Here is a 20,172-nt window from a genome sequence, read left to right as displayed (position 1 = left end):
TCTGCCTGCGAGCTATCTGCAGATGTTCGCATTTTCGGAGCAGGGCTGCTGGAGGCGCCCGGCACGGAACACCTAAGCTACATTTGAAGTTTGAGGGGACAAGACAAGCAAGCAGCCCCAGTCTCTGTGCCTCTGTGCATGCAGTGCCATGGGCAGATGAGGCTGAGCAACAGCTTTCCAGGCTAGCTCTTTCTGCCTGCGAGCTATCTGCAGACGTTTGCATTTTCGGCGCAGGGCTGCCAAAGGCGCCCGGTACAAACAGCCAAAAGATACGTTTGAATTTTGAGGGGGCAAGACAAGCAAGCAGCCCCAGTCTCTGTGCCTCTGTGCGAGCAGTGCCATGGGCAGATGAGGCTGAGCAACAGCTTTCCAGGCTAGCTCTTTCTGCCTGCGACCTATCTGCAGACGTTCGCATTTTCGGAGCAGGGCTGCTGGAGGCGCCCGGCACGGACCACCTAAGCTACGTTTGAAGTTTGAGGGGGCAAGACAAGCAAGCAGCCCCAGTCTCTGTGCCTCTGTGCGAGCAGTGCCATGGGCAGATGAGGCTGAGCAACAGCTTTCCAGGCTAGCTCTTTCTGCCTGCGAGCTATCTGCAGACGTTCGCATTTTCGGAGCAGGGCTGCCGGAAGCGCCCGGCACAGACCACCTAAGCTACGTTTGAAGTTTGAGGGGGCAAGACAAGCAAGCAGCCCCAGTCTCTGTGCCTCTGTGCATGCAGTGCCATGGGCAGATGAGGCTGAGCAACAGCTTTCCAGGCTAGCTCTTTCTGGTTGCGAGCTATCTGCAGATGTTCGCATTTTCGGAGCAGGGCTGCTGGAGGCGCCCGGCACAGAACACTTAAGCTACATTTGAAGTTTGAGGGGACAAGACAAGCAAGCAGCCCCAGTCTCTGTGCCTCTGTGCATGCAGTGCCATGGGCAGATGAGGCTGAGCAACAGCTTTCCAGGCTAGCCCTTTCTGCCTGCGAGCTATCTGCAGACGTTTGCATTTTCGGAGCAGGGCTGCCAAAGGCGCCCGGTACAAACAGCCAAAAGATACGTTTGAATTTTGAGGGGGCAAGACAAGCAAGCAGCCCCAGTCTCTGTGCCTCTGTGCGAGCAGTGCCATGGGCAGATGAGGCTGAGCAACAGCTTTCCAGGCTAGCTCTTTCTGCCTGCGAGCTATCTGCAGACGTTCGCATTTTCGGAGCAGGGCTGCCGGAAGCGCCCGGCACGGAGCACCTAAGCTACGTTTGAAGTTTGAGGGGGCAAGACAAGCAAGCAGCCCCAGTCTCTGTGCCTCTGTGCGAGCAGTGCCATGGGCAGATGAGGCTGAGCAACAGCTTTCCAGGCTAGCTCTTTCTGCCTGCGAGCTATCTGCAGACGTTCGCATTTTTGGAGCAGTGCTGCCGGAGTCGCCCGGCACGGACCACCTAAGCTACGTTTGAAGTTTGAGGTGGCAAGACAAGCAAGCAGCCCCAGTCTCTGTGCCTCTGTGCGAGCAGTGCCATGGGCAGATGAGGCTGAGCAACAGCTTTCCAGGCTAGCTCTTTCTGGCTGCGAGCTATCTGCAGACGTTTGCATTTTCGGAGCAGGGCTGCCAAAGGCGCCCGGTACAAACAGCCAAAAGATACGTTTGAATTTTGAGGGGGCAAGACAAGCAAGCAGCCCCAGTCTCTGTGCCTCTGTGCGAGCAGTGCCATGGGCAGATGAGGCTGAGCAACAGCTTTCCAGGCTAGCCCTTTCTGCCTGCGAGCTATCTGCAGATGTTCGCATTTTCGGAGCAGCGCTGCCACAAGCACCCGGCACAGAACACCTAAGGTACGTTTGAATTTTGAGGGGACAAGACAAGCAAGCAGCCCCAGTCTCTGTGCCTCTGTGCGAGCAGTGCCATGGGCAGATGAGGCTGAGCAACAGCTTTCCAGGCTAGCTCTTTCTGGCTGCGAGCTATCTGCAGACGTTCGCATTTTTGGAGCAGTGCTGCCGGAGTCGCACGGCACGGACCACCTAAGCTACGTTTGAAGTTTGAGGTGGCAAGACAAGCAAGCAGCCCCAGTCTCTGTGCCTCTGTGCGAGCAGTGCCATGGGCAGATGAGGCTGAGCAACAGCTTTCCAGGCTAGCTCTTTCTGCCTGCGAGCTATCTGCAGACGTTCGCATTTTCGGAGCAGGGCTGCTGGAGGCGCCCGGTACAAACAGCCAAAAGATACGTTTGAATTTTGAGGGGGCAAGACAAGCAAGCAGCCCCAGTCTCTGTGCCTCTGTGCGAGCAGTGCCATGGGCAGATGAGGCTGAGCAACAGCTTTCCAGGCTAGCCCTTTCTGCCTGCGAGCTATCTGCAGATGTTCGCATTTTCGGAGCAGGGCTGCTGGAGGCGCCCGGCACGGAACACCTAAGATACATTTGAAGTTTGAGGGGACAAGACAAGGAAGCAGCCCCAGTCTCTGTGCCTCTGTGCAAGCAGTGCCATGGGCAGATGAGGCTGAGCAACAGCTTTCCAGGCTAGCCCTTTCTGCCTGCGAGCTATCTGCAGACGTTCGCATTTTCGGAGCAGGGCTGCCGGAAGAACCCGGCACAGACCACCTAAGCTACGTTTGAAGTTTGAGGGGGCAAGACAAGCAAGCAGCCCCAGTCTCTGTGCCTCTGTGCGAGCAGTGCCATGGGCAGATGAGGCTGAGCAACAGCTTTCCAGGCTAGCTCTTCCTGCCTGCGAGCTATCTGCAGACGTTCGCATTTTCGGAGCAGGGCTGCTGGAGGCGCCCGGCACAGACCACCTAAGCTACGTTTGAAGTTTGAGGGGGCAAGACAAGCAAGCAGCCCCAGTCTCTGTGCCTCTGTGCATGCAGTGCCATGGGCAGATGAGGCTGAGCAACAGCTTTCCAGGCTAGCTCTTTCTGCCTGCGAGCTATCTGCAGACGTTCGCATTTTCGGAGCAGGGCTGCCGGAAGCGCCCGGCACAGACCACCTAAGCTACGTTTGAAGTTTGAGGGGGCAAGACAAGCAAGCAGCCCCAGTCTCTGTGCCTCTGTGCGAGCAGTGCCATGGGCAGATGAGGCTGAGCAACAGCTTTCCAGGCTAGCTCTTTCTGCCTGCGAGCTATCTGCAGACGTTCGCATTTTCGGAGCAGGGCTGCTGGAGGCGCCCGGCACGGAACACCTAAGCTACGTTTGAAGTTTGAGGGGGCAAGACAAGCAAGCAGCCCCAGTCTCTGTGCCTCTGTGCGAGCAGTGCCATGGGCAGATGAGGCTGAGCAACAGCTTTCCAGGCTAGCTCTTTCTGCCTGCGAGCTATCTGCAGACGTTCGCATTTTCGGAGCAGGGCTGCTGGAGGCGCCCGGCACGGAACACCTAAGCTACATTTGAAGTTTGAGGGGACAAGACAAGCAAGCAGCCCCAGTCTCTGTGCCTCTGTGCATGCAGTGCCATGGGCAGATGAGGCTGAGCAACAGCTTTCCAGGCTAGCCCTTTCTGCCTGCGAGCTATCTGCAGACGTTTGCATTTTCGGAGCAGGGCTGCCAAAGGCGCCCGGTACAAACAGCCAAAAGATACGTTTGAATTTTGAGGGGGCAAGACAAGCAAGCAGCCCCAGTCTCTGTGCCTCTGTGCGAGCAGTGCCATGGGCAGATGAGGCTGAGCAACAGCTTTCCAGGCTAGCTCTTTCTGCCTGCGAGCTATCTGCAGACGTTCGCATTTTCGGAGCAGGGCTGCCGGAAGCGCCCGGCACGGAGCACCTAAGATACATTTGAAGTTTGAGGGGACAAGACAAGGAAGCAGCCCCAGTCTCTGTGCCTCTGTGCGAGCAGTGCCATGGGCAGATGAGGCTGAGCAACAGCTTTCCAGGCTAGCTCTTTCTGGCTGCGATCTATCTGCAGACGTTCGCATTTTTGGAGCAGTGCTGCCGGAGTCGCACGGCACGGACCACCTAAGCTACGTTTGAAGTTTGAGGTGGCAAGACAAGCAAGCAGCCCCAGTCTCTGTGCCTCTGTGCGAGCAGTGCCATGGGCAGATGAGGCTGAGCAACAGCTTTCCAGGCTAGCTCTTTCTGCCTGCGACCTATCTGCAGACGTTTGCATTTTCGGAGCAGGGCTGCCAAAGGCGCCCGGTACAAACATCCAAAAGATACGTTTGAATTTTGAGGGGGCAAGACAAGCAAGCAGCCCCAGTCTCTGTGCCTCTGTGCGAGCAGTGCCATGGGCAGATGAGGCTGAGCAACAGCTTTCCAGGCTAGCCCTTTCTGCCTGCGAGCTATCTGCAGATGTTCGCATTTTCGGAGCAGGGCTGCTGGAGGCGCCCGGCACGGAACACCTAAGATACATTTGAAGTTTGAGGGGACAAGACAAGGAAGCAGCCCCAGTCTCTGTGCCTCTGTGCAAGCAGTGCCATGGGCAGATGAGGCTGAGCAACAGCTTTCCAGGCTAGCCCTTTCTGCCTGCGAGCTATCTGCAGACGTTCGCATTTTCGGAGCAGGGCTGCCGGAAGAACCCGGCACAGACCACCTAAGCTACGTTTGAAGTTTGAGGGGGCAAGACAAGCAAGCAGCCCCAGTCTCTGTGCCTCTGTGCGAGCAGTGCCATGGGCAGATGAGGCTGAGCAACAGCTTTCCAGGCTAGCTCTTTCTGCCTGCGAGCTATCTGCAGACGTTCGCATTTTCGGAGCAGCGCTGCCGGAAGGGCCCGGCACAGACCACCTAAGCTACGTTTGAAGTTTGAGGGGGCAAGACAAGCAAGCAGCCCCAGTCTCTGTGCCTCTGTGCGAGCAGTGCCATGGGCAGATGAGGCTGAGCAACAGCTTTCCAGGCTAGCTCTTTCTGGCTGCGAGCTATCTGCAGACGTTCGCATTTTTGGAGCAGTGCTGCCGGAGGCGCACGGCACGGACCACCTAAGCTACGTTTGAAGTTTGAGGGGACAAGACAAGCAAGCAGCCCCAGTCTCTGTGCCTCTGTGTGAGCAGTGCCATGGGCAGATGAGGCTGAGCAACAGCTTTACAGGCTAGCTCTTTCTGCCTGCGAGCTATCTGCAGATGTTCGCATTTTCGCAGCAGGGCTGCTGGAGGCGCCCGGCACGGAACACCTAAGCTACATTTGAAGTTTGAGGGGACAAGACAAGCAAGCAGCCCCAGTCTCTGTGCCTCTGTGCATGCAGTGCCATGGGCAGATGAGGCTGAGGAACAGCTTTCCAGGCTAGCTCTTTCTGCCTGCGAGCTATCTGCAGACGTTTGCATTTTCGGAGCAGGGCTGCCAAAGGCGCCCGGTACAAACAGCCAAAAGATACGTTTGAATTTTGAGGGGGCAAGACAAGCAAGCAGCCCCAGTCTCTGTGCCTCTGTGCGAGCAGTGCCATGGGCAGATGAGGCTGAGCAACAGCTTTCCAGGCTAGCTCTTTCTGCCTGCGACCTATCTGCAGACATTCGCATTTTCGGAGCAGGGCTGCTGGAGGCGCCCGGCACGGACCACCTAAGCTACGTTTGAAGTTTGAGGGGGCAAGACAAGCAAGCAGCCCCAGTCTCTGTGCCTCTGTGCGAGCAGTGCCATGGGCAGATGAGGCTGAGCAACAGCTTTCCAGGCTAGCTCTTTCTGCCTGCGAGCTATCTGCAGACGTTCGCATTTTCGGAGCAGGGCTGCCGGAAGCGCCCGGCACGGAGCACCTAAGATACATTTGAAGTTTGAGGGGACAAGACAAGGAAGCAGCCCCAGTCTCTGTGCCTCTGTGCGAGCAGTGCCATGGGCAGATGAGGCTGAGCAACAGCTTTCCAGGCTAGCTCTTTCTGCCTGCGAGCTATCTGCAGACGTTTGCATTTTCGGAGCAGGGCTGCCAAAGGCGCCCGGTACAAACAGCCAAAAGATACGTTTGAATTTTGAGGGGGCAAGACAAGCAAGCAGCCCCAGTCTCTGTGCCTCTGTGCGAGCAGTGCCATGGGCAGATGAGGCTGAGCAACAGCTTTCCAGGCTAGCCCTTTCTGCCTGCGAGCTATCTGCAGATGTTCGCATTTTCGGAGCAGGGCTGCTGGAGGCGCCCGGCACGGAACACCTAAGCTACATTTGAAGTTTGAGGGGACAAGACAAGGAAGCAGCCCCAGTCTCTGTGCCTCTGTGCAAGCAGTGCCATGGGCAGATGAGGCTGAGCAACAGTTTTCCAGGCTAGCCCTTTCTGCCTGCGAGCTATCTGCAGACGTTCGCATTTTCGGAGCAGGGCTGTGGGAAGCACCCGGCACAGACCACCTAAGCTACGTTTGAATTTTGAGGGGGCAAGACAAGCAAGCAGCCCCAGTCTCTGTGCCTCTGTGCGAGCAGTACCATGGTCAGATGAGGCTGAGCAACAGCTTTCCAGGCTAGCTCTTTCTGCCTGCGAGCTATCTGCAGACGTTCGCATTTTTTGAGCAGGGCTGATAAGGCGCCCGGTACAAACAGCCAAAAGATACGTTTGAAGTTTGAGGGGGCAAGACAAGCAAGCAGCCCCAGTCTCTGTGCCTCTGTGCGAGCAGTGCCATGGGCAGATGAGGCTGAGCAACAGCTTTCCAGGCTAGCTCTTTCTGGCTGCGAGCTATCTGCAGACGTTCGCATTTTCGGAGCAGGGCTGCTGGAGGCGCCCGGCACGGAACACCTAAGATACATTTGAAGTTTGAGGGGACAAGACAAGCAAGCAGCCCCAGTCTCTGTGCCTCTGTGCATGCAGTGCCATGGGCAGATGAGGCTGAGCAACAGCTTTCCAGGCTAGCTCTTTCTGCCTGCGAGCTATCTGCAGACGTTTGCATTTTCGGAGCAGGGCTGCCAAAGGCGCCCGGTACAAACAGCCAAAAGATACGTTTGAATTTTGAGGGGGCAAGACAAGCAAGCAGCCCCAGTCTCTGTGCCTCTGTGCGAGCAGTGCCATGGGCAGATGAGGCTGAGCAACAGCTTTCCAGGCTAGCTCTTTCTGCCTGCGAGCTATCTGCAGACGTTCGCATTTTCGGAGCAGGGCTGCCGGAAGCGCCCGGCACGGAGCACCTAAGATACATTTGAAGTTTGAGGGGACAAGACAAGGAAGCAGCCCCAGTCTCTGTGCCTCTGTGCGAGCAGTGCCATGGGCAGATGAGGCTGAGCAACAGCTTTCCAGGCTAGCTCTTTCTGCCTGCGAGCTATCTGCAGACGTTCGCATTTTTGGAGCAGTGCTGCCGGAGTCGCACGGCACGGACCACCTAAGCTACGTTTGAAGTTTGAGGTGGCAAGACAAGCAAGCAGCCCCAGTCTCTGTGCCTCTGTGCGAGCAGTGCCATGGGCAGATGAGGCTGAGCAACAGCTTTCCAGGCTAGCTCTTTCTGCCTGCGAGCTATCTGCAGACGTTTGCATTTTCGGAGCAGGGCTGCCAAAGGCGCCCGGTACAAACAGCCAAAAGATACGTTTGAAGTTTGAGGGGGCAAGACAAGCAAGCAGCCCCAGTCTCTGTGCCTCTGTGCGAGCAGTGCCATGGGCAGATGAGGCTGAGCAACAGCTTTCCAGGCTAGCCCTTTCTGCCTGCGAGCTATCTGCAGATGTTCGCATTTTCGGAGCAGGGCTGCTGGAGGCGCCCGGCACGGAACACCTAAGCTACATTTGAAGTTTGAGGGGACAAGACAAGGAAGCAGCCCCAGTCTCTGTGCCTCTGTGCAAGCAGTGCCATGGGCAGATGAGGCTGAGCAACATTTTTCCAGGCTAGCCCTTTCTGCCTGCGAGCTATCTGCAGACGTTCGCATTTTCGGAGCAGGGCTGCCGGAAGCACCCGGCACAGACCACCTAAGCTACGTTTGAAGTTTGAGGGGGCAAGACAAGCAAGCAGCCCCAGTCTCTGTGCCTCTGTGCGAGCAGTACCATGGTCAGATGAGGCTGAGCAACAGCTTTCCAGGCTAGCTCTTTCTGCCTGCGAGCTATCTGCAGACGTTCGCATTTTTTGAGCAGGGCTGATAAGGCGCCCGGTACAAACAGCCAAAAGATACGTTTGAAGTTTGAGGGGGCAAGACAAGCAAGCAGCCCCAGTCTCTGTGCCTCTGTGTGAGCAGTGCCATGGGCAGATGAGGCTGAGCAACAGCTTTCCAGGCTAGCTCTTTCTGCCTGCGAGCTATCTGCAGACGTTCGCATTTTCGGAGCAGGGCTGCTGGAGTCCCCCTGCACGGACCACCTAAGCTACGTTTGAAGTTTGAGGGGACAAGACAAGCAAGCAGCCCCAGTCTCTGTGCCTCTGTGTGAGCAGTGCCATGGGCAGATGAGGCTGAGCAACAGCTTTACAAGCTAGCTCTTTCTGCCTGCGAGCTATCTGCAGATGTTCGCATTTTCGGAGCAGCGCTGCCGGAAGGGCCCGGCACAGACCACCTAAGCTACGTTTGAAGTTTGAGGGGGCAAGACAAGCAAGCAGCCCCAGTCTCTGTGCCTCTGTGCGAGCAGTGCCATGGGCAGATGAGGCTGAGCAACAGCTTTCCAGGCTAGCTCTTTCTGGCTGCGAGCTATCTGCAGACGTTCGCATTTTTGGAGCAGTGCTGCCGGAGGCGCACGGCACGGACCACCTAAGCTACGTTTGAAGTTTGAGGGGACAAGACAAGCAAGCAGCCCCAGTCTCTGTGCCTCTGTGTGAGCAGTGCCATGGGCAGATGAGGCTGAGCAACAGCTTTACAGGCTAGCTCTTTCTGCCTGCGAGCTATCTGCAGATGTTCGCATTTTCGCAGCAGGGCTGCTGGAGGCGCCCGGCACGGAACACCTAAGCTACATTTGAAGTTTGAGGGGACAAGACAAGCAAGCAGCCCCAGTCTCTGTGCCTCTGTGCATGCAGTGCCATGGGCAGATGAGGCTGAGGAACAGCTTTCCAGGCTAGCACTTTCTGCCTGCGAGCTATCTGCAGACGTTTGCATTTTCGGAGCAGGGCTGCCAAAGGCGCCCGGTACAAACAGCCAAAAGATACGTTTGAATTCTGAGGGGGCAAGACAAGCAAGCAGCCCCAGTCTCTGTGCCTCTGTGCGAGCAGTGCCATGGGCAGATGAGGCTGAGCAACAGCTTTCCAGGCTAGCTCTTTCTGCCTGCGAGCTATCTGCAGACGTTCGCATTTTCGGAGCAGGGCTGCTGGAGGCGCCCGGCACGGACCACCTAAGCTACGTTTGAAGTTTGAGGGGGCAAGACAAGCAAGCAGCCCCAGTCTCTGTGCCTCTGTGCGAGCAGTGCCATGGGCAGATGAGGCTGAGCAACAGCTTTCCAGGCTAGCTCTTTCTGCCTGCGAGCTATCTGCAGACGTTCGCATTTTCGGAGCAGGGCTGCTGGAGGCGCCCGGCACGGAACAGCTAAGCTACATTTGAAGTTTGAGGGGACAAGACAAGCAAGCAGCCCCAGTCTCTGTGCCTCTGTGCATGCAGTGCCATGGGCAGATGAGGCTGAGCAACAGCTTTCCAGGCTAGCCCTTTCTGCCTGCGAGCTATCTGCAGACGTTTGCATTTTCGGAGCAGGGCTGCCAAAGGCGCCCGGTACAAACAGCCAAAAGATACGTTTGAATTTTGAGGGGGCAAGACAAGCAAGCAGCCCCAGTCTCTGTGCCTCTGTGCGAGCAGTGCCATGGGCAGATGAGGCTGAGCAACAGCTTTCCAGGCTAGCTCTTTCTGCCTGCGAGCTATCTGCAGACGTTCGCATTTTCGGAGCAGGGCTGCCGGAAGCGCCCGGCACGGAGCACCTAAGATACATTTGAAGTTTGAGGGGACAAGACAAGGAAGCAGCCCCAGTCTCTGTGCCTCTGTGCGAGCAGTGCCATGGGCAGATGAGGCTGAGCAACAGCTTTCCAGGCTAGCTCTTTCTGCCTGCGAGCTATCTGCAGACGTTTGCATTTTCGGAGCAGGGCTGCCAAAGGCGCCCGGTACAAACAGCCAAAAGATACGTTTGAATTTTGAGGGGGCAAGACAAGCAAGCAGCCCCAGTCTCTGTGCCTCTGTGCGAGCAGTGCCATGGGCAGATGAGGCTGAGCAACAGCTTTCCAGGCTAGCCCTTTCTGCCTGCGAGCTATCTGCAGATGTTCGCATTTTCGGAGCAGGGCTGCTGGAGGCGCCCGGCACGGAACACCTAAGCTACATTTGAAGTTTGAGGGGACAAGACAAGGAAGCAGCCCCAGTCTCTGTGCCTCTGTGCAAGCAGTGCCATGGGCAGATGAGGCTGAGCAACAGTTTTCCAGGCTAGCCCTTTCTGCCTGCGAGCTATCTGCAGACGTTCGCATTTTCGGAGCAGGGCTGCCGGAAGCACCCGGCACAGACCACCTAAGCTACGTTTGAAGTTTGAGGGGGCAAGACAAGCAAGCAGCCCCAGTCTCTGTGCCTCTGTGCGAGCAGTACCATGGTCAGATGAGGCTGAGCAACAGCTTTCCAGGCTAGCTCTTTCTGCCTGCGAGCTATCTGCAAACGTTCGCATTTTTTGAGCAGGGCTGATAAGGCGCCCGGTACAAACAGCCAAAAGATACGTTTGAAGTTTGAGGGGGCAAGACAAGCAAGCAGCCCCAGTCTCTGTGCCTCTGTGCGAGCAGTGCCATGGGCAGATGAGGCTGAGCAACAGCTTTCCAGGCTAGCTCTTTCTGCCTGCGAGCTATCTGCAGACGTTCGCATTTTCGGAGCAGGGCTGCTGGAGGCGCACGGCACGGACCACCTAAGCTACGTTTAAAGTTTGAGGGGACAAGACAAGCAAGCAGCCCCAGTCTCTGTGCCTCTGTGTGAGCAGTGCCATGGGCAGATGAGGCTGAGCAACAGCTTTACAGGCTAGCTCTTTCTGCCTGCGAGCTATCTGCAGATGTTCGCATTTTCGCAGCAGGGCTGCTGGAGGCGCCCGGCACGGAACACCTAAGCTACATTTGAAGTTTGAGGGGACAAGACAAGCAAGCAGCCCCAGTCTCTGTGCCTCTGTGCATGCAGTGCCATGGGCAGATGAGGCTGAGGAACAGCTTTCCAGGCTAGCTCTTTCTGCCTGCGAGCTATCTGCAGACGTTCGCATTTTCGGAGCAGGGCTGCCAAAGGCGCCCGGTACAAACAGCCAAAAGATACGTTTGAATTTTGAGGGGGCAAGACAAGCAAGCAGCCCCAGTCTCTGTGCCTCTGTGCGAGCAGTGCCATGGGCAGATGAGGCTGAGCAACAGCTTTCCAGGCTAGCTCTTTCTGGCTGCGAGCTATCTGCAGACGTTCGCATTTTCGGAGCAGGGCTGCTGGAGGCGCCCGGCACGGACCACCTAAGCTACGTTTGAAGTTTGAGGGGACAAGACAAGCAAGCAGCCCCAGTCTCTGTGCCTCTGTGTGAGCAGTGCCATGGGCAGATGAGGCTGAGCAACAGCTTTACAGGCTAGCTCTTTCTGCCTGCGAGCTATCTGCAGATGTTCGCATTTTCGCAGCAGGGCTGCTGGAGGCGCCCGGCACGGAACACCTAAGCTACATTTGAAGTTTGAGGGGACAAGACAAGCAAGCAGCCCCAGTCTCTGTGCCTCTGTGTGAGCAGTGCCATGGGCAGATGAGTCTGAGGAACAGCTTTCCAGGCTAGCTCTTTCTGCCTGCGAGCTATCTGCAGATGTTCGCATTTTCGCAGCAGGGCTGCTGGAGGCGCCCGGCACGGAACACCTAAGCTACATTTGAAGTTTGAGGGGACAAGACAAGCAAGCAGCCCCAGTCTCTGTGCCTCTGTGCATGCAGTGCCATGGGCAGATGAGGCTGAGGAACAGCTTTCCAGGCTAGCTCTTTCTGCCTGCGAGCTATCTGCAGACGTTTGCATTTTCGGAGCAGGGCTGCCAAAGGCGCCCGGTACAAACAGCCAAAAGATACGTTTGAATTTTGAGGGGGCAAGACAAGCAAGCAGCCCCAGTCTCTGTGCCTCTGTGCGAGCAGTGCCATGGGCAGATGAGGCTGAGCAACAGCTTTCCAGGCTAGCTCTTTCTGCCTGCGACCTATCTGCAGACGTTCGCATTTTCGGAGCAGGGCTGCTGGAGGCGCCCGGCACGGACCACCTAAGCTACATTTGAAGTTTGAGGGGACAAGACAAGCAAGCAGCCCCAGTCTCTGTGCCTCTGTGCATGCAGTGCCATGGGCAGATGAGGCTGAGCAACAGCTTTCCAGGCTAGCCCTTTCTACCTGCGAGCTATCTGCAGATGTTCGCATTTTCGGAGCAGGGCTGCTGGAGGCGCCCAGCACGGAACAGCTAAGATACATTTGAAGTTTGAGGGGACAAGACAAGGAAGCAGCCCCAGTCTCTGTGCCTCTGTGCAAGCAGTGCCATGGGCAGATGAGGCTGAGCAACAGTTTTCCAGGCTAGCCCTTTCTGCCTGCGAGCTATCTGCAAACGTTCGCATTTTCGGAGCAGGGCTGCCGGAAGCACCCGGCACAGACCACCTAAGCTACGTTTGAAGTTTGAGAGGGCAAGACAAGCAAGCAGCCCCAGTCTCTGTGCCTCTGTGCGAGCAGTGCCATGGGCAGATGAGGCTGAGCAACAGCTTTCCAGGCTAGCTCTTTCTGCCTGCGAGCTATCTGCAGACGTTCGCATTTTTGGAGCAGTGCTGCCGGAGTCGCAAAGCACGGACCACCTAAGCTACGTTTGAAGTTTGAGGGGACAAGACAAGCAAGCAGCCCCAGTCTCTGTGCCTCTGTGCGAGCAGTGCCATGGGCAGATGAGGCTGAGCAACAGCTTTCCAGGCTAGCTCTTTCTGCCTGCGAGCTATCTGCAGACGTTTGCATTTTCGGAGCAGGGCTGCCAAAGGCGCCCGGTACAAACAGCCAAAAGATACGTTTGAATTTTGAGGGGGCAAGACAAGCAAGCAGCCCCAGTCTCTGTGCCTCTGTGCGAGCAGTGCCATGGGCAGATGAGGCTGAGCAACAGCTTTCCAGGCTAGCTCTTTCTGCCTGCGACCTATCTGCAGACGTTCGCATTTTCGGAGCAGGGCTGCCGGAAGCGCCCGGCACAGACCACCTAAGCTACGTTTGAAGTTTGAGGGAACAAGACAAGCAAGCAGCCCCAGTCTCTGTGCCTCTGTGCGAGCAGTGCCATGGGCAGATGAGGCTGAGCAACAGCTTTCCAGGCTAGCTCTTTCTGGCTGCGAGCTATCTGCAGACGTTCGCATTTTCGGAGCAGCGCTGCCGGAAGCACCCGGCACGGACCACCTAAGCTACGTTTGAATTTTGAGGGGGCAAGACAAGCAAGCAGCCCCAGTCTCTGTGCCTCTGTGCGAGCAGTACCATGGGCAGATGAGGCTGAGCAACAGCTTTCCAGGCTAGCTCTTTCTGGCTGCGAGCTATCTGCAGATGTTCGCATTTTGGGAGCAGGGCTGCTGGTGGCGCCCGGCACGGAACACGTAAGCTACATTTTAAGTTTGAGGGGACAAGACAAGCAAGCAGCCCCAGTCTCTGTGCCTCTGTGCATGCAGTGCCATGGGCAGATGAGGCTGAGCAACAGCTTTCCAGGCTAGCCCTTTCTGCCTGCGAGGTATCTGCAGACGTTTGCATTTTCGGAGCAGGGCTGCCAAAGGCGCCCGGTACAAACAGCCAAAAGATACGTTTGAATTTTGAGGGGGCAAGACAAGCAAGCAGCCCCAGTCTCTGTGCCTCTGTGCGAGCAGTGCCATGGGCAGATGAGGCTGAGCAACAGCTTTCCAGGCTAGCCCTTTCTGCCTGCGAGCTATCTGCAGACGTTCGCATTTTCGGAGCAGGGCTGCCGGAAGCGCCCGGCACGGAGCACCTAAGCTACGTTTGAAGTTTGAGGGGGCAAGACAAGCAAGCAGCCCCAGTCTCTGTGCCTCTGTGCGAGCAGTGCCATGGGCAGATGAGGCTGAGCAACAGCTTTCCAGGCTAGCTCTTTCTGCCTGCGAGCTATCTGCAGATGTTCGCATTTTCGGAGCAGCGCTGCCACAAGCACCCGGCACAGAACACCTAAGGTACGTTTGAAGTTTGAGGGGACAAGACAAGCAAGCAGCCCCAGTCTCTGTGCCTCTGTGCGAGCAGTGCCATGGGCAGATGAGGCTGAGCAACAGCTTTCCAGGCTAGCTCTTTCTGCCTGCGAGCTATCTGCAGACGTTTGCATTTTCGGAGCAGGGCTGCCAAAGGCGCCCGGTACAAACAGCCAAAAGATACGTTTGAATTTTGAGGGGGCAAGACAAGCAAGCAGCCCCAGTCTCTGTGCCTCTGTGCGAGCAGTGCCATGGGCAGATGAGGCTGAGCAACAGCTTTCCAGGCTAGCCCTTTCTGCCTGCGAGCTATCTGCAGATGTTCGCATTTTCGGAGCAGGGCTGCTGGAGGCGTCCGGCACGGAACACCTAAGCTACATTTGAAGTTTGAGGGGACAAGACAAGGAAGCAGCCCCAGTCTCTGTGCCTCTGTGCAAGCAGTGCCATGGGCAGATGAGGCTGAGCAACAGTTTTCCAGGCTAGCCCTTTCTGCCTGCGAGCTATCTGCAGACGTTCGCATTTTCGGAGCAGGGCTGCCGGAAGCACCCGGCACAGACCACCTAAGCTACGTTTGAAGTTTGAGGGGGCAAGACAAGCAAGCAGCCCCAGTCTCTGTGCCTCTGTGCGAGCAGTACCATGGTCAGATGAGGCTGAGCAACAGCTTTCCAGGCTAGCTCTTTCTGCCTGCGAGCTATCTGCAGACGTTCGCATTTTTTGAGCAGGGCTGATAAGGCGCCCGGTACAAACAGCCAAAAGATACGTTTGAAGTTTGAGGGGGCAAGACAAGCAAGCAGCCCCAGTCTCTGTGCCTCTGTGCGAGCAGTGCCATGGGCAGATGAGGCTGAGCAACAGCTTTCCAGGCTAGCTCTTTCTGCCTGCGAGCTATCTGCAGACGTTCGCATTTTCGGAGCAGGGCTGCTGGAGGCGCACGGCACGGACCACCTAAGCTACGTTTAAAGTTTGAGGGGACAAGACAAGCAAGCAGCCCCAGTCTCTGTGCCTCTGTGTGAGCAGTGCCATGGGCAGATGAGGCTGAGCAACAGCTTTACAGGCTAGCTCTTTCTGCCTGCGAGCTATCTGCAGATGTTCGCATTTTCGCAGCAGGGCTGCTGGAGGCGCCCGGCACGGAACACCTAAGCTACATTTGAAGTTTGAGGGGACAAGACAAGCAAGCAGCCCCAGTCTCTGTGCCTCTGTGCATGCAGTGCCATGGGCAGATGAGGCTGAGGAACAGCTTTCCAGGCTAGCTCTTTCTGCCTGCGAGCTATCTGCAGACGTTCGCATTTTCGGAGCAGGGCTGCCAAAGGCGCCCGGTACAAACAGCCAAAAGATACGTTTGAATTTTGAGGGGGCAAGACAAGCAAGCAGCCCCAGTCTCTGTGCCTCTGTGTGAGCAGTGCCATGGGCAGATGAGGCTGAGCAACAGCTTTCCAGGCTAGCTCTTTCTGGCTGCGAGCTATCTGCAGACGTTCGCATTTTCGGAGCAGGGCTGCTGGAGGCGCCCGGCACGGACCACCTAAGCTACGTTTGAAGTTTGAGGGGACAAGACAAGCAAGCAGCCCCAGTCTCTGTGCCTCTGTGTGAGCAGTGCCATGGGCAGATGAGGCTGAGCAACAGCTTTACAGGCTAGCTCTTTCTGCCTGAGAGCTATCTGCAGATGTTCGCATTTTCGCAGCAGGGCTGCTGGAGGCGCCCGGCACGGAACACCTAAGCTACATTTGAAGTTTGAGGGGACAAGACAAGCAAGCAGCCCCAGTCTCTGTGCCTCTGTGTGAGCAGTGCCATGGGCAGATGAGTCTGAGGAACAGCTTTCCAGGCTAGCTCTTTCTGCCTGCGAGCTATCTGCAGATGTTCGCATTTTCGCAGCAGGGCTGCTGGAGGCGCCCGGCACGGAACACCTAAGCTACATTTGAAGTTTGAGGGGACAAGACAAGCAAGCAGCCCCAGTCTCTGTGCCTCTGTGCATGCAGTGCCATGGGCAGATGAGGCTGAGGAACAGCTTTCCAGGCTAGCTCTTTCTGCCTGCGAGCTATCTGCAGACGTTTGCATTTTCGGAGCAGGGCTGCCAAAGGCGCCCGGTACAAACAGCCAAAAGATACGTTTGAATTTTGAGGGGGCAAGACAAGCAAGCAGCCCCAGTCTCTGTGCCTCTGTGCGAGCAGTGCCATGGGCAGATGAGGCTGAGCAACAGCTTTCCAGGCTAGCTCTTTCTGCCTGCGACCTATCTGCAGACGTTCGCATTTTCGGAGCAGGGCTGCTGGAGGCGCCCGGCACGGACCACCTAAGCTACATTTGAAGTTTGAGGGGACAAGACAAGCAAGCAGCCCCAGTCTCTGTGCCTCTGTGCATGCAGTGCCATGGGCAGATGAGGCTGAGCAACAGCTTTCCAGGCTAGCCCTTTCTGCCTGCGAGCTATCTGCAGATGTTCGCATTTTCGGAGCAGGGCTGCTGGAGGCGCCCAGCACGGAACACCTAAGATACATTTGAAGTTTGAGGGGACAAGACAAGGAAGCAGCCCCAGTCTCTGTGCCTCTGTGCAAGCAGTGCCATGGGCAGATGAGGCTGAGCAACAGTTTTCCAGGCTAGCCCTTTCTGCCTGCGAGCTATCTGCAAACGTTCGCATTTTCGGAGCAGGGCTGCCGGAAGCACCCGGCACAGACCACCTAAGATACGTTTGAAGTTTGAGAGGGCAAGACAAGCAAGCAGCCCCAGTCTCTGTGCCTCTGTGCGAGCAGTGCCATGGGCAGATGAGGCTGAGCAACAGCTTTCCAGGCTAGCTCTTTCTGCCTGCGAGCTATCTGCAGACGTTCGCATTTTTGGAGCAGTGCTGCCGGAGTCGCAAAGCACGGACCACCTAAGCTACGTTTGAAGTTTGAGGGGACAAGACAAGCAAGCAGCCCCAGTCTCTGTGCCTCTGTGCGAGCAGTGCCATGGGCAGATGAGGCTGAGCAACAGCTTTCCAGGCTAGCTCTTTCTGCCTGCGAGCTATCTGCAGACGTTTGCATTTTCGGAGCAGGGCTGCCAAAGGCGCCCGGTACAAACAGCCAAAAGATACGTTTGAATTTTGAGGGGGCAAGACAAGCAAGCAGCCCCAGTCTCTGTGCCTCTGTGCGAGCAGTGCCATGGGCAGATGAGGCTGAGCAACAGCTTTCCAGGCTAGCTCTTTCTGCCTGCGACCTATCTGCAGACGTTCGCATTTTCGGAGCAGGGCTGCCGGAAGCGCCCGGCACAGACCACATAAGCTACGTTTGAAGTTTGAGGGAACAAGACAAGCAAGCAGCCCCAGTCTCTGTGCCTCTGTGCGAGCAGTGCCATGGGCAGATGAGGCTGAGCAACAGCTTTCCAGGCTAGCTCTTTCTGGCTGCGAGCTATCTGCAGACGTTCGCATTTTCGGAGCAGCGCTGCCGGAAGCACCCGGCACGGACCACCTAAGCTACGTTTGAATTTTGAGGGGGCAAGACAAGCAAGCAGCCCCAGTCTCTGTGCCTCTGTGCGAGCAGTGCCATGGGCAGATGAGGCTGAGCAACAGCTTTCCAGGCTAGCTCTTTCTGCCTGCGAGCTATCTGCAGACGTTCGCATTTTCGGAGCAGGGCTGCTGGTGGCGCCCGGCACGGAACACCTAAGCTACATTTTAAGTTTGAGGGGACAAGACAAGCAAGCAGCCCCAGTCTCTGTGCCTCTGTGCATGCAGTGCCATGGGCAGATGAGGCTGAGCAACAGCTTTCCAGGCTAGCCCTTTCTGCCTGCGAGCTATCTGCAGACGTTTGCATTTTCGGAGCAGGGCTGCCAAAGGCGCCCGGTACAAACAGCCAAAAGATACGTTTGAATTTTGAGGGGGCAAGACAAGCAAGCAGCCCCAGTCTCTGTGCCTCTGTGCGAGCAGTGCCATGGGCAGATGAGGCTGAGCAACAGCTTTCCAGGCTAGCCCTTTCTGCCTGCGAGCTATCTGCAGACGTTCGCATTTTCGGAGCAGGGCTGCCGGAAGCGCCCGGCACGGAGCACCTAAGATACGTTTGAAGTTTGAGGGGGCAAGACAAGCAAGCAGCCCCAGTCTCTGTGCCTCTGTGCGAGCAGTGCCATGGGCAGATGAGGCTGAGCAACAGCTTTCCAGGCTAGCTCTTTCTGCCTGCGAGCTATCTGCAGATGTTCGCATTTTCGGAGCAGCGCTGCCACAAGCACCCGGCACAGAACACCTAAGGTACGTTTGAAGTTTGAGGGGACAAGACAAGCAAGCAGCCCCAGTCTCTGTGCCTCTGTGCGAGCAGTGCCATGGGCAGATGAGGCTGAGCAACAGCTTTCCAGGCTAGCTCTTTCTGGCTGCGAGCTATCTGCAGACGTTCGCATTTTTGGAGCAGTGCTGCCGGAGTCGCACGGCACGGACCACCTAAGCTACGTTTGAAGTTTGAGGTGGCAAGACAAGCAAGCAGCCCCAGTCTCTGTGCCTCTGTGCGAGCAGTGCCATGGGCAGATGAGGCTGAGCAACAGCTTTCCAGGCTAGCCCTTTCTGCCTGCGAGCTATCTGCAGATGTTCGCATTTTCGGAGCAGGGCTGCTGGAGGCGCCCGGCACGGAACACCTAAGATACATTTGAAGTTTGAGGGGACAAGACAAGGAAGCAGCCCCAGTCTCTGTGCCTCTGTGCAAGCAGTGCCATGGGCAGATGAGGCTGAGCAACAGCTTTCCAGGCTAGCTCTTTCTGGCTGCGAGCTATCTGCAGACGTTCGCATTTTCGGAGCAGGGCTGCCGGAAGCGCCCGGCACAGACCACCTAAGCTACGTTTGAAGTTTGAGGGGGCAAGACAAGCAAGCAGCCCCAGTCTCTGTGCCTCTGTGCGAGCAGTACCATGGTCAGATGAGGCTGAGCAACAGCTTTCCAGGCTAGCTCTTTCTGCCTGCGAGCTATCTGCAGACGTTTGCATTTTCGGAGCAGGGCTGCCAAAGGCGCCCGGTACAAACAGCCAAAAGATACGTTTGAATTTTGAGGGGGCAAGACAAGCAAGCAGCCCCAGTCTCTGTGCCTCTGTGCGAGCAGTGCCATGGGCAGATGAGGCTGAGCAACAGCTTTCCAGGCTAGCTCTTTCTGCCTGCGACCTATCTGCAGACGTTCGCATTTTCGGAGCAGGGCTGCTGGAGGCGCCCGGCACGGAGCACCTAAGCTACGTTTGAAGTTTGAGGGGGCAAGACAAGCAAGCAGCCCCAGTCTCTGTGCCTCTGTGCATGCAGTGCCATGGGCAGATGAGGCTGAGCAACAGCTTTCTAGGCTAGCTCTTTCTGCCTGCGAGCTATCTGCAGACGTTCGCATTTTCGGAGCAGGGCTGCCGGAAGCGCCCGGCACAGACCACCTAAGCTACGTTTGAAGTTTGAGGGGGCAAGACAAGCAAGCAGCCCCAGTCTCTGTGCCTCTGTGCGAGCAGTGCCATGGGCAGATGAGGCTGAGCAACAGCTTTCCAGGCTAGCTCTTTCTGCCTGCGAGCTATCTGCAGACGTTCGCATTTTCGGAGCAGGGCTGCTGGAGGCGCCCGGCACGGAGCACCTAAGCTACGTTTGAAGTTTGAGGGGGCAAGACAAGCAAGCAGCCCCAGTCTCTGTGCCTCTGTGCGAGCAGTGCCATGGGCAGATGAGGCTGAGCAACAGCTTTCCAGGCTAGCTCTTTCTGCCTGCGAACTATCTGCAGACGTTCGCATTTTCGGAGCAGGGCTGCTGGAGGCGCCCGGCACGGAACACCTAAGCTACATTTGAAGTTTGAGGGGACAAGACAAGCAAGCAGCCCCAGTCTCTGTGCCTCTGTGCATGCAGTGCCATGGGCAGATGAGGCTGAGCAACAGCTTTCCAGGCTAGCCCTTTCTGCCTGCGAGCTATCTGCAGACGTTTGCATTTTCGGAGCAGGGCTGCCAAAGGCGCCCGGTACAAACAGCCAAAAGATACGTTTGAATTTTGAGGGGGCAAGACAAGCAAGCAGCCCCAGTCTCTGTGCCTCTGTGCGAGCAGTGCCATGGGCAGATGAGGCTGAGCAACAGCTTTCCAGGCTAGCTCTTTCTGCCTGCGAGCTATCTGCAGACGTTCGCATTTTCGGAGCAGGGCTGCTGGAAGCGCCCGGCACGGAGCACCTAAGATACATTTGAAGTTTGAGGGGACAAGACAAGGAAGCAGCCCCAGTCTCTGTGCCTCTGTGCGAGCAGTGCCATGGGCAGATGAGGCTGAGCAACAGCTTTCCAGGCTAGCTCTTTCTGCCTGCGAGCTATCTGCAGACGTTCGCATTTTTGGAGCAGTGCTGCCGGAGTCGCACGGCACGGACCACCTAAGCTACGTTTGAAGTTTG

Source organism: Opisthocomus hoazin, unplaced genomic scaffold (genome assembly GCF_030867145.1).
Source record: "Opisthocomus hoazin isolate bOpiHoa1 unplaced genomic scaffold, bOpiHoa1.hap1 HAP1_SCAFFOLD_15, whole genome shotgun sequence".
NCBI lineage: Eukaryota > Metazoa > Chordata > Aves > Opisthocomiformes > Opisthocomidae > Opisthocomus > Opisthocomus hoazin.
The sequence above is the reverse complement of the archived record's forward strand: the minus strand, read 5'-3'. Positions refer to the sequence as shown.